This window comes from Ursus arctos, unplaced genomic scaffold, assembly GCF_023065955.2.
Source record: "Ursus arctos isolate Adak ecotype North America unplaced genomic scaffold, UrsArc2.0 scaffold_3, whole genome shotgun sequence".
NCBI classification, from domain to species: Eukaryota; Metazoa; Chordata; class Mammalia; order Carnivora; family Ursidae; genus Ursus; species Ursus arctos.
In genome coordinates, this window is record NW_026622985.1 from 100,390,041 (window position 1) to 100,405,334 (window position 15,294).

Here is a 15,294-nt window from a genome sequence, read left to right on the forward strand (position 1 = left end):
TTAATTCAAATCTCCTTTTCCGTTTCCATAACAGAGTTTTTAAATTTTCTTACAAAGGTCTCCTGGATTCTTTGTCAGGCTAAGTTCTCCGCACTGAATGGCTGTGTAAGTATTCTCAATGTGGCTTTATTTCCCCCCACATAATCCAGCTGTCCACCATCAACGAGAGAAAAATGCAGCTGAGAGCTACAGGTTGGGCTGGAGTCCAGCTTCTCCACTAGCCTCTCTTGTGGCTTCAACAACTGACCTGCTGATTCTGCTACGTTTTCTCTATAGATACTTGCATCGTGTGAAAAATCCCCAGCTGGTCTCTCTTCTTCTTTACACCACGTGTCCTTCCTGGTATTGACTTTCCGTGTCCTGTCTCTTTGGCCAGGACACATGTTGGAAATGAGCAGGGGTAGTCGTCACCCATGTCTGGGTCCTAATCATAAATAAATTCTCTAAGGCTTCTCCATAAAATATGTTGCTTACTGGTCACTTTTGTTTATACAACCTTATAAAGTCAAGGAAATGTCTTTATATCCCTAATTTCTGAGAAGTTTCTTTGTAAGTAAATGTTGGACATCATCAAACGTGTTTTCTGCATCTACTGAGGTAACTGTATGACTCTTACTCCCTCAGTGCATTAATGTAGTGAATTATGGAGAAATTTCCAGTGATGAGACATTCTTGCTCTCCCAGAATAAGCCATGCTTAGCATAGCGCATCCGTAATACACTACTGAATTAAGCGGACACTGTGACACTGCTTTAGGACACTGTGCACGGGGATATTCGCAGAGTAGGCTTATATTTCTCATTTCTTCTGAGCTCCCACAGAGTCCTTGGACTTGATCCCTCTGCCTGGAATGTGCTCCCCTGCTCTTCACATAGCAGTTCCTTCTGGACATGAGGTCTGGTCTCACGTGTCATGTCCCCATGGAGGCCTTCCCTGACCGCCCAGACCTCTGCTGGTTACTCACTATCACCGAGTACTCTGCGAAATGGTTATTCATTGCTTACTAATTGTTGATCTCTCCTAATAGAATAGAAGTGTATGCAGAGCACGAACGTTCCCTGCCTTCTGTGCTTCCATTCGCCCACCACCCAGAACACAGAATACAACAGACAGTCCATCAGTATTTACGTGAATAAGTGGATGCCGCCTGGGGACTCGATGCGCCAACATTTTAAGCCGTGGGAAGCGCAGATCGTGCCAGTCCCTAAGGGACCGCCTGGAGAACACTGTAAGAAGCTACAGATCCTACCAAGGCTAGATGACACTGACATTCAGGTGTGTGTGACCAGACGAGACAGAGAGAGGAGAGGGCTTGTTTAAAATCAGAAAACCATAGACAGGCGTGCAGGCCACTAAAGATGTCGTCCTCTAAGGGGCGCCTGGGTGGCACAGCGGTTAAGCGTCTGCCTTCGGCTCAGGGCGTGATCCCGGCGTTATGGGATCGAGCCCCACATCAGGCTCTTCTGCTGTGAGCCTGCTTCTTCCTCTCCCACTCCCCCTGCTTGTGTTCCCTCTCTCGCTGGCTGTCTCTATCCTGTCAAATAAATAAATAAATAAATCTTTAAAAAAAAAAAAAAAAAAAAGATGTCGTCCTCTAACAAATGTCACTAAGCAAATCTTGGAGAATCCTTGCAGAAAGCAGCCATCCGAACACATTTTTGAGTCTTTAGGCTGCACACAGCAGCCTGGGGAAGGGGATATATAAACCAAATTCCCCAACCTTCAGAGCTGGAATTTTGCTGGGGCAAGTGTCCAACAAACAGCCAAAAGGCAGGACAAGTGGAGTATACAGACTGTCCCGGTCACTAATGGGAGGAGGACATGTGGGATCTGGGGATGACCAAGAAGCCACCCAAAGTGGCTTCCAAAAGGCTGGGCGGTCGGAGGATGTAGGGCTGGCAACGTGGCCAAGAGAACAAGGCCCAGAATGAGAAGTGGGGACATCCCCAGGTCAGAGACGAGGCTGGGAACGTGAGATGGGTGTCCCCAGCATCACGCACACACCGGCAGAACAGCGTTCTTTGCTGAGCGTGCCTCCTGCAGGAGAGGGCAGAGGCCTGAGTGGGCTTCCCCTCAGGCTGCAGGCAGCTTCCATGCTGGTCGGGTTTTATCACCGCACTAGACTACTACGGTGTGTCAGCCCGAGCACCCCAGCCGTACCCTGCAATGGCAAACCCTGCGGCCCACACAAGTGGGAGAAGAGGGGTCCCTCCTGTTGGGTGGAAGGGCCCCGAGAAGGAGAGCACCATAAGAAGGTAAAGTCCTCGTGCAAACGCAGGCAGCATATTGAGATTACTCTCCAAAGGGGCTATATTTGGTCATTCCTGTTCTGGACCTTTTTTCAGAGACAAGAAAGGGACCAGTTGCTAGAACAGCTTAACTGTGGTCAAGGTAACTCCCTGATCTGAAGGGAGGGATGGAAAAACTCCCACTTCCTTTTGCTCCCCACCGGATTGTGGTTTTCAGTCTGCCGTCACCTGCGTGAACCAACGGACTTGAGATAGTCACCAACAGTCCGTTACCGACCTCGCTAAAACTTGAACAGCCTTGGGCCACTAGGAAAACATCTCACTTTTCCACAGCTTGTGTACTTCCCAAAGATGCCAAGACTTTGCTTAAATGCCAACAGCCTTTAAACCCCACGAACACCATTCTTCCCATGGACCAGTATACTCTGCCCCTCCGTGCAGTTCAGATCACGTCATCTGTTCATACTTCCTGTGATTCTAGGAAGTATATCCTTAAGCAAGAGGGAAAGCTCGACCACGTCCACGTTTGCCTTCTGCTTATCCTTAGTTAGATGAGCAAGGTCCACGCAAGCTGGCCTCCTCCACTCCGCATCAGAAGGACGAGCAGCAACGTGGCTGCAAGAACCAGCACGAGGCAGGCCCCGGGGGTCTTCAGGAGGCTGGCACTGCTTTTCTGCCCCAGCATTCCCTCTGCTTTCATCTCTGGGGTGCACTTGTCACTGTTCCTCTGCACTCCAACACACAGCACTTCCATCAGGGGAAAGACCCAACAGCCGTGTTCACCCGCCTGTGTGAATCTCTGATGGCCTTGTTTAAGCTTATTTCCATGTATAGTATTAAATCAAGACCAAATGAAGAGCTTTAGAGGCCTTAAGCCCCCCAAAAGATTGCTACTCTCCCCCATTTAATTCAACAAAAACGCTATTATTTCCCAAAACTGGGTGCACAGAAATTCAACAAGTTTTGATTCTTCTTGACAATTTCTTCAATGCTTTAAAAAATAAATAAATTCTTTCCAGGACCTGTTTGCTCTCCTGATTTTGGAGCTTCTGTGTTGCTCATACCTAATCCCTGGTGAGACAACCTAGGGCTGGATGGAGGACCTCCTCCCTTCATAACAACTGCAGCGGCCACCACCGGCTTTCCTCCAGCTGAGCCAGGCACTGTCTGGGGCACCAGACTCCTCTCCGATGGTGAATCACAAGTCCCTGGACCTACGGAAATCATTCCAGAAACCCCAAAATGAATCCATGGTAATCCAGAACCTATGGGTCTGGAAACACACTTTCAGAGGAGCTGGATTCAAACTTCAGGAAATAGATAAGGTGCTTGCAACTGGCATTGCTGCTGCCGGTCCTAAGTGTCTCAGATAGGGACGTGGCCGCACAGTGGTCAGCGTGCATCTGGGGACGCGTGCTGCCCGGGGAACGGACGTCTACACCCTCAGCACAGGCTGGCCACCGCACAGAGCAGTGTTCCCAAATATAGTCACATGCATTATAGCACTGGCTCTCACAACCCTGTGCTGGGTGCCAGCTATGACTCCACTGTGCAGACAGGGAAACTGAGGCTCAGTGACTTTCCAAGGCCCAAGAGCAAACTGACCCTGAGCTTAGAAGCACAATCCAAATCACCTCTCTTCCAAGTGGGCCCAGGTTCCTCCAATGTTGTTTATCAAAACAAAATTCAACCAGGAAAGCAGACACACACCTGTGCGATTCTGGACCCGTAACAGTACTGCATTCACACTGGTATTCAGCGTGCTGATTATTTTTTTTTTTAAGATTTTATTTATTTATTCGACAGAGATAGAGACAGCCAGCGAGAGAGGGAACACAAGCAGGGGGAGTGGGAGAGGAAGAAGCAGGCTCATAGCGGAGGAGCCCGATGTGGGGCTCGATCCCATAACACCGGGATCACGCCCTGAGCCGAAGGCAGACGCTTAACTGCTGTGCCACCCAGGCGCCCCCAGCGTGCTGATTATTGTTACCAACAGGGCAGTGAGGGAAAGTCCTGCCCACCATTTGTGGGCTCAGGGGCTTAAAACAAACCCATCCTTTTTAATGGCCCACGATGATCAAATCAGCATTAGGGAGAAAGGCTCATGGTTTTAATCTCATTTCTTTTGGGTCACATTCAGTACCAGGTCATTGGGTGGACTGCACACAGTGGGGGAAGGCCCCCGGTTGACCCAAAGATTCACCCAGACATTCTTAAAATCTGTCGGGGGGCTGACTTGCCTGAAACATCGTATGGACACTGCTGATCTAAAGCAAGGACAGCGAGATTACCGGAAGCAATGACACCTAATAAAGTCATGTGATCTCTTCACACCAGTGGAAACGTAGCTGATCTGAGATTATGGAAACCACAGCAGAACTTTCTGGGTGATATCATGATTTTTGTGGGACTTTCTGTGTGTGTGTGTGCGCGTGTGTGTGTGGTGACATTTATGTGCATATTAAGTGTTTTTAATGCCAGGGACTATAGTAACAGCAATAACAGGATCCAGAGGTTCACTGGAAACCCACGGAGCCGATCCCAGAGGGAGGAATGTGCTGAGCACCTGCAGATGCAGGTGGGGGTAAGAACAGCAGCTCTCCAAACCGGAGAGCGCAGTCTGTCTCTGCCCCTCTCTGCTGATGGGGTCCGGTAGTGAGGTTTTCATAGAGCTGAATGAATGAACAGGGGGTTCAGCAGATACTTCACATGCACCAGCCGCCCTCGTCACCTTGGCCAGGTTGTGGGGGGAGAACCACCCCAGAAAGTCTGGCTCACCTTGGGAAGGGCAGGTGCTCTGTGCCTCGCCCTCCCACACTCACAGAGCTGGAGTGAGCACAGCTGCCCTGCCCGTGGCAGCGGCTGCCCTGAGGACCACATCTGCACAGAGAAGGATCAGGACAGGTAAGACGCTGCTGCCTAGGATGGGTTCACGCCAAGGCCTTTCCCTTCTGACCGAACCATGGGCAGACCTGGAGGCGGCTAACTTTTGGCTTTTACAGGATGACACCCTCCTGCTTGAGATTTCCAGTTCAGAACAGTGAGACCTTGGCCGGTTTGTAGGTAAATTGCACAGCACTTAGTGTGAAGTATTATTAGCTTAAATGCCTTCATGCTCTCCACTCTGTTTTTATGGATATATATTTCCATGCCGCAAAACCACATTGCAATTGGCAATGAAGGCGAAGAGAGGAGCCACCCAGGAGTGGACAGTAAGACAGGAGGCCAAGGAGTGAGCAGAAACGACCCAGGAGCTGCTCTCTGGCCCCTCGGAGAACACAGGGTGTGGACAAGACGACAGCGGGGAGTGGAGGGTCTGGAAGGGCCGCAGGAAAAAGGCAACCGGCATTAAGGACCCTCAGACGCAGCCAGCAGTGTCTGCCATAGAGTCACCTGCTGCGGGGCACATGAAGCTTGAAGTGATGGGCTGGGACCCTGCAGAGCAAACCCAGCTTTGACATTCGGCAGGTCCCCTCAGCGGTGGCTGGGCGTGTGTGGGGCGGACAGGGCAGAACACTGCTCTGCACTCAAGAAGCAGACCTTTTGGCAAGAGAGGTTAAGAATAACTGGGTGTGGACTACTGACTACAGGGGATATCGGAGTCATGAAGCTCTACATCTGTGTGGAGTAAAATTAAAAGTTAATTTCTGAGACAAAATGGCATCCACCAGACATTTAGGGAAGGATGACGTTTCAGACAGAAGGAGGAGAGGCATTCCAGGGGAAGAAACAACACAAATGATGGAGTGGGAAGAAGAACCTGGTGTGGTGGGTGAAGATGTAAGCCAAGTTCTTGGCGTGGGAGGGGGAGGAGCTGGAGGAGAAAGGAAGGGGGAGGGGCAGGGGAGGGGCTGGTAAGGGGAGGGGCAGAAGGAGGGAGGGAGGGGGAGGAACTGGAGGAGGGCTGGTAAGGGGTAGGGAAAGGGAAGGGAGGAGGCTGGTGGGGGAGGGGAAGGGAGGAAGCAGGGGTAGGGGCTTCACGCAGTGAGGGCCAAAGGACTGGCAGAGAAGCACCAGCAGGAAGGTACAGCTGGGTGTGGAGCCTCATCACCAACATCAGCAAGTGTTAGCTGAGATCCTGGACAAGACCCTGACTCGCTCAAGGCCTGGGTGTGCTCAGTAGAGGAGGGCTGCTGGCTGGACACGCCCCCAGCTGAGAGCCCCTGGAGCAACACAGTGGGGCTGGGCCAGCAAGAGGCGTCAGGCAGGGCCCCTCCTCCCAAGACCTCAGGCCTGCAGAGTCTCCGGCCGCCAGCACCAAGTCTGTGTGGTGACCTGGAAATGAGGAGGATGGACAGAGGACACCCCAGGGAAAATGTCTGTGTTGCTCTAAAACACTTGAATCCGAGGGTGCATGACTTTCAGCAACTCTTCATTACTAGAAAGAGATGTTTGCTAGGATCTTGAAATCACAAAATCAGGAAACAGAAGAATCAGGAGTTATTAGTACATGCCCCGCTAGCCCATCATCCCAGACCCCACCGTGTCACGCTCACATCGGCCGGCCCCCGCCCCTGCATTTATCTTCAGCCTGGTCATTGGGAGGAGGTTCTCCTCCTCATCTTCCTGGAGGTCCAAGGAATTTGTAACTGTGCCCTTCCTCTGCGTCCAAGCCCATAAATTCTGAGACCACCTGCGAGGCCCTGACTCATGATTATGGCCTTGAAAGATGCCCTTCTTCTCGGGACCTGACTAGTCCCCCCTGCCTGCCCAAATTCCAGCCGTGGCTGCTGTTGGGTCTGCCCACTAGCACTCACCCCGCTTGGAAAGTGTCTGTGCTGTGGACCCCATGACTCCCCACCTCCACCCTGAAGCCAGGCCCCACAGCCCCCAACAGAAAGACAACTGTTAAAGTCTTCATTTATAAAACCAATCACTGAAAGGTATTTACAGGCACCATCTTAGGAGTGCATAACACGTTTTTCTACATGCTCAAAGTTGGAAAAAATAAGAAAACCACATTCCAGATAATAATATACAGAGACACCATAGAACTTCAGAGGAAGGGGAGGGAGAATCAGAAAGATTTCACAAAGAAATCTGAGCTTGAAGTCAAGAATGGGATAGGTTTTGGAGAGGTGGAGAAGAGTAAGAGTTTTTAGCAAGAAAACATCCCATTTATAGCCACGGACTCAGAAAGCTCAGGATGTGTTCCGAGAACCCAGCAGGTCACCCAACACACACAGAGTGTTGCCGGCAGGACCTGCAAACCTCCGAGGACAAACAAGGACCTCCATGCCAGTGCCGCCAATTCCAACCAGCGACCAGAGCCTGGAGAAGCAGGTCACGGAGGAGAAGGGCCGGGGGCGGGTACAGGCGGAGTGGAAGGTCCACCTGAAGAAGCCCCAGCTCCATTTGCTCAGGCACTGGAATTCGGATCAGAAATGCCAGGGGCCCGGCCCACCCTTCCGTCATCGTGGCAAACTGCGGCCTGGGCGCTGAACCTTAGGGTCTCCATCTCCCCACCTTTAAAATCGGGGGTAGGAACAGATCTCACTCAAGAATTCTATGACGGGGGCGCCTGGGTGGCACAGCGGTTAAGCGTCTGCCTTCGGCTCAGGGCGTGATCCCGGCGTTGTGGGATCGAGCCCCACATCAGGCTCCTCCGCTATGAGCCTGCTTCTTCCTCTCCCACTCCCCCTGCTTGTGTTCCCTCTCTCGCTGGCTGTCTCTCTCTCTGTCGAATAAATAAATAAAATCTTTAATTGAAAAAGAAAAAGAATTCTATGATGGTGGTTACATCTTGATTTTCAAATAAAATTTCTGGGATGAGCAGGAAAAGCAAATCCAGATAGCTGTTCATTTGGTTCCATTTACAAGGGGCAATTGTGTTTGTTTTTCTCATTTTGGTGATGAAAGCCCAGGCTGTGTTTGCAGACCTTCCTTTGTATTCAAATCTGGCTTTACATGTCATATAGGAGCGACAGGTACACCCTGTGTGCCTGAGGTCTGGAAAAGGCTGAAAGGCCCCCAGATAATTTCTGCCCTGGAACTCCTGGGAGAGATCCGGGGTGCATGAGCTCCTGAAGATGCATTCGCTGTTCAAGAAGTGTCCCGTTTGGGGAGGCGGGGGTCAGGCACTAACTAGCTGGCAGTGAGCTGTCTGGAAAAGACAGGAACAGAGAAGTGGGGGAGCAGGTGGTTTGGGGGTGGGAACGGGTGGCTGAGCTTTCTCCTTGGTGAATAGCACTGGCCCTTGCTGCTCCGTCTTTTTCTGCTTCTGCCCTACGTCTCAAACCAAAAGCTCCCTGCGAAGTAGCGAAGACGCGGGAAGACTGGTTAGCAAGTGTCCGTAACACATCCAAGGTCCAAGGTCTTTCTCTAGTGAGACCGGGACAGGTGAGGCTTCGAGCAGCAGGTACGGGCTCCGTCCAGGCAGGTGAGGGATTGGAATTCGTGAGGCCCTCTGGCAGGTATCAGGGCGCAGTCGTAAAGAGATAATTCAGGCACTGAAGGATGGAAGTTCAAAGCCAATGACACAGAGAGAAATCTGAGATACCGAGTTCAAAGTCGACAGCAGCAAGAACAAATTGCCGCTGCGTCTGGAGCTGTGAACGAGGGCTCCTTGCAAGGCTCCGCCCGCATCTCAGGTCGGGCGGGGCTGCTGGGTCGGTGCGGGCGGCTTTGAAGTGCCCGCAGATGACTGTGAGGGCGCGGACGGAGCCGGCGGGGCCCCGCAGGAGGAGACAGCATCAAAGCCCGAGGTGCGGGCTCCACCGTTTGCTCAGGGCTGGGCCTATCTCCAGTTACAGCCGCGTAATCCACTGTGTTCACCACTGTTTGCTTAGGTTTAACACGGAGTTAGAATTCTGGTTTTGTTTCTCACTTAGGAAAAAAAAATAGCTTTGTACAGCGGGGTTACTAAATAAAACTCTGAGAACTCTGTTGCCCTCCTAGGATGACTTCTGGCCTGCAGTCTGATCCCTGGCAGGTTACTGTTGGTGTATAGAATTTCCAGGAGACTGGAAGGCTTTCGGAAGGCATTCTTACCTGCCCTGGGAACCACAGAGGCACTTCCCCCTCAGGCTCCGAGCCTGACGGCCACAGTACCCCATTGCTCTCCCAGGAAACACGGGACAGTGCCTGCACTGAAGGAGGCACTGCGCTGGGGCCTGGCACAGAGGAAGATGTCTAACTACATTCTCCACCCTTGAGGACTTAGAACGTCATGAAACTACACGGAGAATTCGGCCCCATTGAGTTTTCAGACTTTTTTCCAGCCGACAAAATGCCATCAGCTTTGTTAAGAAAAGCCGAAGGCCCTGAACTAGAACTTTGAGAATAAATGTGGTGGGCAGGGGCCAGCCCCACGAGAGAGCACAGCATTGCCAGGGGGTCTGGAGAGCACTCTTCCTGAGAGCGCTCTGCACGGTGCCGTCTGCAGCAAGAGACTGAGTCCCGCGTGGACATGTCTGGGCCCTCCTGAATATAGGGCACTGGTCACATGGCATGTGTTCCAGGTGCCTGGGACAACACATGTCCACGCTTACTCCCCCTAGCTGGCCACGTGAGTGTGCAACCAAGCTAAAGCACCTGGCATGAGTTCTTCCTCTTCAGACCCAAACCCCTGTACTCACATTGGACTGAAGTACTTGCGGAAAGATGGGCCACCGTCCCCAAAAATGACGGGCCACATCACACCAGTGGGCTTGCTCCCTATATTATCTTATAATGAACCATATATTTCTGTGAAAGAAAACTCGAGACACTGTAGTGTGTGATGTGTACAACACATCCTCTCTCCACAAGTGGTTGTTGACCGTGTCCTGATCTATCCACCACTGAGTCAGAAAGTGACAGGAAGAAAGAAGTCACAGACACTGCTCCTGTCCCCACACACTCTCTCATCGAGTTGAGAAGAAACACGTTCCCACCAAGAAAGAGGATCATGTGCCAGAATGACTCTGACGTGGCAAAACGCAGCGCTCTGAGGTTTTGGGGGGGGTGTCCCACAGGTGGCAATGAGAGGAGCAAAGACCGTCCGGAAGCAGGTCCGGGTGCTCCTGGACGATTCAAGAGTTACAGCAGGTGGAGGTGACGCGGGTTTCTCAGGACGCAATCTACAGAAAACAGCTAGAGCGAGGATGGGAGGGTGGGCGTGGGGAGGGCTTGTTTGAGGTGGGGAGACGTCAGGCTGCAGCGGGCAGACCGGGCCCTGGAAGAACCAGCCTCCGCAGGCACAGCCGCGGCCCCGCGCTGCGTCCCCATCATTCCCAGTCTGCTGACACAGGTGAACTTCAGATGTGTCCCCGGCCTCAGAGATCACGTAATCAAGCATCCGTGAGTGCTGGCTGCCCAGAGACGTGATGCAGAAGCCAAGAGCACCAGAGCGTGGAGGGAGTGCAGGAGACCCCAGCCTTTGGGAGCAGTGTGCTTCCACAGGGACATGGGAGAGATGGGCAGGAGAAGGAAACAGCTCGAGGGAGCAGGGACGGGAAGGGCGCAGGTGCAAACATAGAGCAGAGAGTGGGGACAAATGCAACAATTCTTCCAAATCTGAGCCTTTTTCTAGCCACTGCCGAGGGACGAGTCAACATTCCCATGCTGTGTCCTGCTGGTCCATGAGACTGCTCAGGATTTTGCCAGAAATGCACAAGTCATAGCACAGCCCGTCCTAGTCTTGTGTGCAGAGATGACTTATGCTGTATTTGCATCTGCAAACTGGCACCCGTCCCACACCTGACTCAGCCAAGGAACGTCTTCCTGTTGCTTGTGCAGGACAAAGACACTCGGCTCCTCCTTGGCATCCCTCTCTCATGGTCAATGCCTAATCTATCAGCAACACATAGGGCTTTACCGTCGGAGCAGAGGTGGGCCCAGCACAATGCGGCCCCTCCACAGCCATGCTCACGACTATGCTCACGGCCACGGTCCCCGGAGGCCCGTGTGCTTCTGCCCTGGGCCCGATGACCTTGTTTCAAAGAGAAGCCGCGTTCCCAAACCACAGAAGATAACCAGTGCTGTTGGGGACGTGAGAAGTTAGCTGTGTGCTGCTGGGGGGAGGCAGGTGGTGCAGCATGGGGACCACAGGCCGGCTGCTCTTGGAACCAAACGCAGAGCCGCACGTGCTACGGCAGCCTCACGTCTGGGCGGGTGCACAGAAGAAAGCGGGGACTCACACCCACGCTCATAGCAGCCATACTTCCAGTAGCCAAAAGGTGGAGACCACACAAAAGGACAGGTTGTTTAAGCACATTTGTTTATCCAGAGAACAGTATTCAGGCTTCAGAAGGAGGGACATCCCAACACCCAGTCCCACACGGACGAACCCCGAGAGCATCACGCTGAGTGAGGTAAGCCAGTCACAAAGGGGTCAATGCTGTGTGATTCCTCGTGCGGTCCCTGGAGGGCTGAGACTCGCAAGGGCGGAGAGTGGAGGGTGGCTGTGGGGGGCGGGGGGAGGGGACTTCGTGTTTCATGGGGACAGAGTTCCAGTTCTACAAGATGAGAGCGTCCTGGAGCTGCTGGTGGAGATGGTCGCCCAATGAGGTGAGTGTGCTGGACGTCACTGTTCACTTGGAGATGACGGAACAGGTCGAGTTTATCTTACATGTATTTTACCACAATAAAAAAAGAGAGAAGCCAGAGTAACGGCTTTCAGATGTGGATCCGACTGGCCGCTGCCCCACATGCAGCCCTCCAATGGCTCCCATCTTGTCCTGGGCCTTCTGCCCCCGATGCCCTTCTTGTCCCCGCTGCCCCTGGCCCCTGCAGCCCCAGGACGGCTCTGTGGGCCCCACCCGACTGGCACAACCCCCGCTGGCTTTGCTCCACAGCACTTTCCACCACTGACATAGCAGGGATTTTACTTATTTGCTTATTTATTTTCTGTCTCCAGAAACGAGAGTGCAAGTTCTATCAGAGACGGATTTCTCCTCTTTTAACCCAAACACCCAGAACAGTGCCTGGCACATAGTGGGCAGTCAACACCTAACTCCTACATCTGTCAGGTGAGCAAAGGAATGAATGAATATGTCAAGCTTAATTAAGTCAAGGACAGAAGGCATATTTGCTTCAAAATATTAGTATTTTCTAAAACTCTGAATCGGGGTATACTGATTTTTGCCTTTGTGTGAAAGTAATGTTGTTAAAAAGAGATCCATACGGCTGATGTGCACACAGCACAAAAACACAAGTAAGGAGGCAGAAAGTGGCTCTACAACACCAGGGTCCTGCGGGCCACGTTTGCTATAAATTCCTGCATCCCCACGACAACATCGCAAACGCGCGTGCGCGCGTGTGTGTGTGTGTGTGTGTTGAGGAGGCTTTCGCAAAGTTCGCAGTAAGAAGTAGTCGTAAGAACAACATCTTCGCTCTGCATTGTCCCTGCAGGTTATTTCTGGAATAAAATTACCAACTCAGGTCGCTGCACTGGATTTCACAGGCTCCGTAAGCTGAACTGAAGAACCACATTTTTGAAGCCCTGCACACAACTGAAAACCCGTCTTGAAAATGCCGATAATATTCAGACAAATAGCTGGATGTTTGGGCAGAGAATAGCATTCTTCACCCAGCAGCATTTTCTCCTAAACCTCAGCTGTCAACACGGGCGACGACCCCGCCTATCAGATGTCACGGCCATACCTGAGTCCCCTCGCCCACCAGCCACTTAAAATACTTCATTTCCTTTTAATCAGCATAAGCTCCGATTATCTCCCTGCAAAACGAGGCTGTTGTTTCCTGGCGTGGACTGAGGCAGCAGCACCACGGCCCAAGCTATGTCTGCCGTCTGCGGTCTGGGAAGGCCGCTCCATCCGCACACATCATACAGGACAGACACAGCTTCATGCAGACAGCAGGCAGATACTCTGGAGCTTCAGGGAGCACCACGTGTTACCAAAAACACAGAAGAGCAGTGCCTTTTTGCCCAGAAGGGAATTGTTTCTGGATATTTTGCTTCCTCGGGCTTCCTTCTAAACTGATGGGGAATAAAACACAGCTGGCTCACTCTTAGGAGCACAGGCACATATCTGGGCAACCAAAGTAAATTTGGAAACACAAAAGATGGGGCAGGTCATCCTTCTAATGGTTCACGATCGATGGAGGGTTTCTGTACGGTAAACTAAAAACGACAGGAGAACACTTCCTGCCAAATCCTCCAGAAAAGACATTTCTCTCAAATTATTTTCAAAGGGAGCAAAGCTCCTATTGCCTACATAACCTGATTATGTGAGAACATAAGGACGGCCACTCTGGGCTGGCGCCTCGGTCCCTCCGGCCCGGAGACACTGGAGGGATGGAGGGAAGGAAACCCTGGCTCTCCTCCCTGAGGTCAACCCTGAGGCCTGAGGCGGACCGCTGCCCCCAGTCCCCACATCAGCTGGGGACCCAGCAGCGCTCCACTGTTGTCCGTGTCTCTTGATGGACTTTAGCTTCACCCCCTAAGAGAAGGCTCCTTCCTGGCAGGGGGAGTTCCTTTTTTTTGTAGTCTACCCAAAGTGTATTTATTTGGGGGAGACGGAGGCGCTAGGATCTTATGTAAGAATACTAGGATTTTTAGAATAAGTTCTTATTTGCCCTGAGTGCCTCCCCTCTGCGTCCATGGCCTTGGGTCAGTTTCCCGGACTTGCCCTGGTCTTTTCAGCAGGGCTCCCACACCTGACCACACTTCTCTCCAGCACGCCACCTGTGCTACTGTATGACATCTTCGGATAATTCACTAGCGCGATCCGCATCTGTGCTGATCAGATGCAGCAGGAGGAGAAAGTTCTAACCTAGTAAGGAAATCCACTAGCTGTCGGACACACTATCAGGAGAGAGTTCTAGCCCCAAAGGGCAGATCAACAGAGTGATTGCTTCTCCTATTTTGTATGGTTGGGACGAATACCCACAAGCATGATGTTATGTCCCCAAAGCTGCATCTTGGCAGCTGACTTGTTAGTACAAAGCTTTAACTAGAGTTCCCCAATTGAAATGAGTGTTTTTCAAGATTTTGTCACATCATTAATAACTTCACTCAAAGATCACACATCTTTAGTTCAAATAAAGCATTCAACCATGTAGTTAGCATCTTGCTGACCTCACAAACAACCTTTGACAGTTCAGTAGAAGTATGACTAATTGCTTATCTCGTGTCTGTACTTACAAAATACTTCATATGTGTTGTTAATTATCTTTCCACGGCTGCACAAGTAAGGGATATAAAAAGGTGCATTTGTGTCTTTGAAATTATTTCATAAAAATTTGTGTAAGTGTATGCATACAGACACGCACTTTTTGTATATTATTTAATTGCAAAACAAAATGATTCGCTCTAAACTTCCCCGCAACAGTCCTAAGTGAGAAACAGTACCATTATCTCAAGGCAATGAGTTCACATCTACGGATCAAATTGCTTGGTTATTTCATTTAAATTTATAAACACGAAAGGTAAGTGCACAAGTTACCTCATCAGCTTTGCCAGGTTGTTCCCACTCCGTATTGTGAGGGACGCAGTTTACGGTGCCTTCAAAGCATCTGCTCTTCATACGTCCCAACCTGGGACAGCTGGGGTCCTTGAAGGGGCCGAGCCTGGGAGACATCAGATGCCATGATGGCGGAACACAGGGCCCACAACACTCGGCAGCAAATACGTGTTCCTATGTTCCTTTACACACTCTGGCGTTAAAGCAGCAACCCCTACTCCCCAAGCACTTCTTACTCACTGGGTGTTTGACCATCATGCGTTTAAGCTCAGAGAAGTCGCCCCAGTCTTTGTATCATGTGAATGGCAGGTGCGATCATCCCTTGTATTTGCCCAGTTCTGTCAAGTGACTTACAAACATCATTTGGAAAATGATAGAAACAGTGTTCAGTAGAGCAGGTAAGAATAATCGTGGCCCGACCAGTATGTGGAGCAAAGACCATGAAAAATAGAACTCAAAAATAAATAGACAGGCAAAGAAACAAGCTGGAATCTGCGACAGGTGAGCTCAGACCTGTGTGCACCTCCCCTTGCTCCCTCCCGACCATGTCACCTTGAAGGTCCATGAAGGAGCTTTCGATTCCTGAGCCTGCTTTCAGTATTTTAGTTTCAGAGTTTTATCAATTTTAAAGTAATTCATCC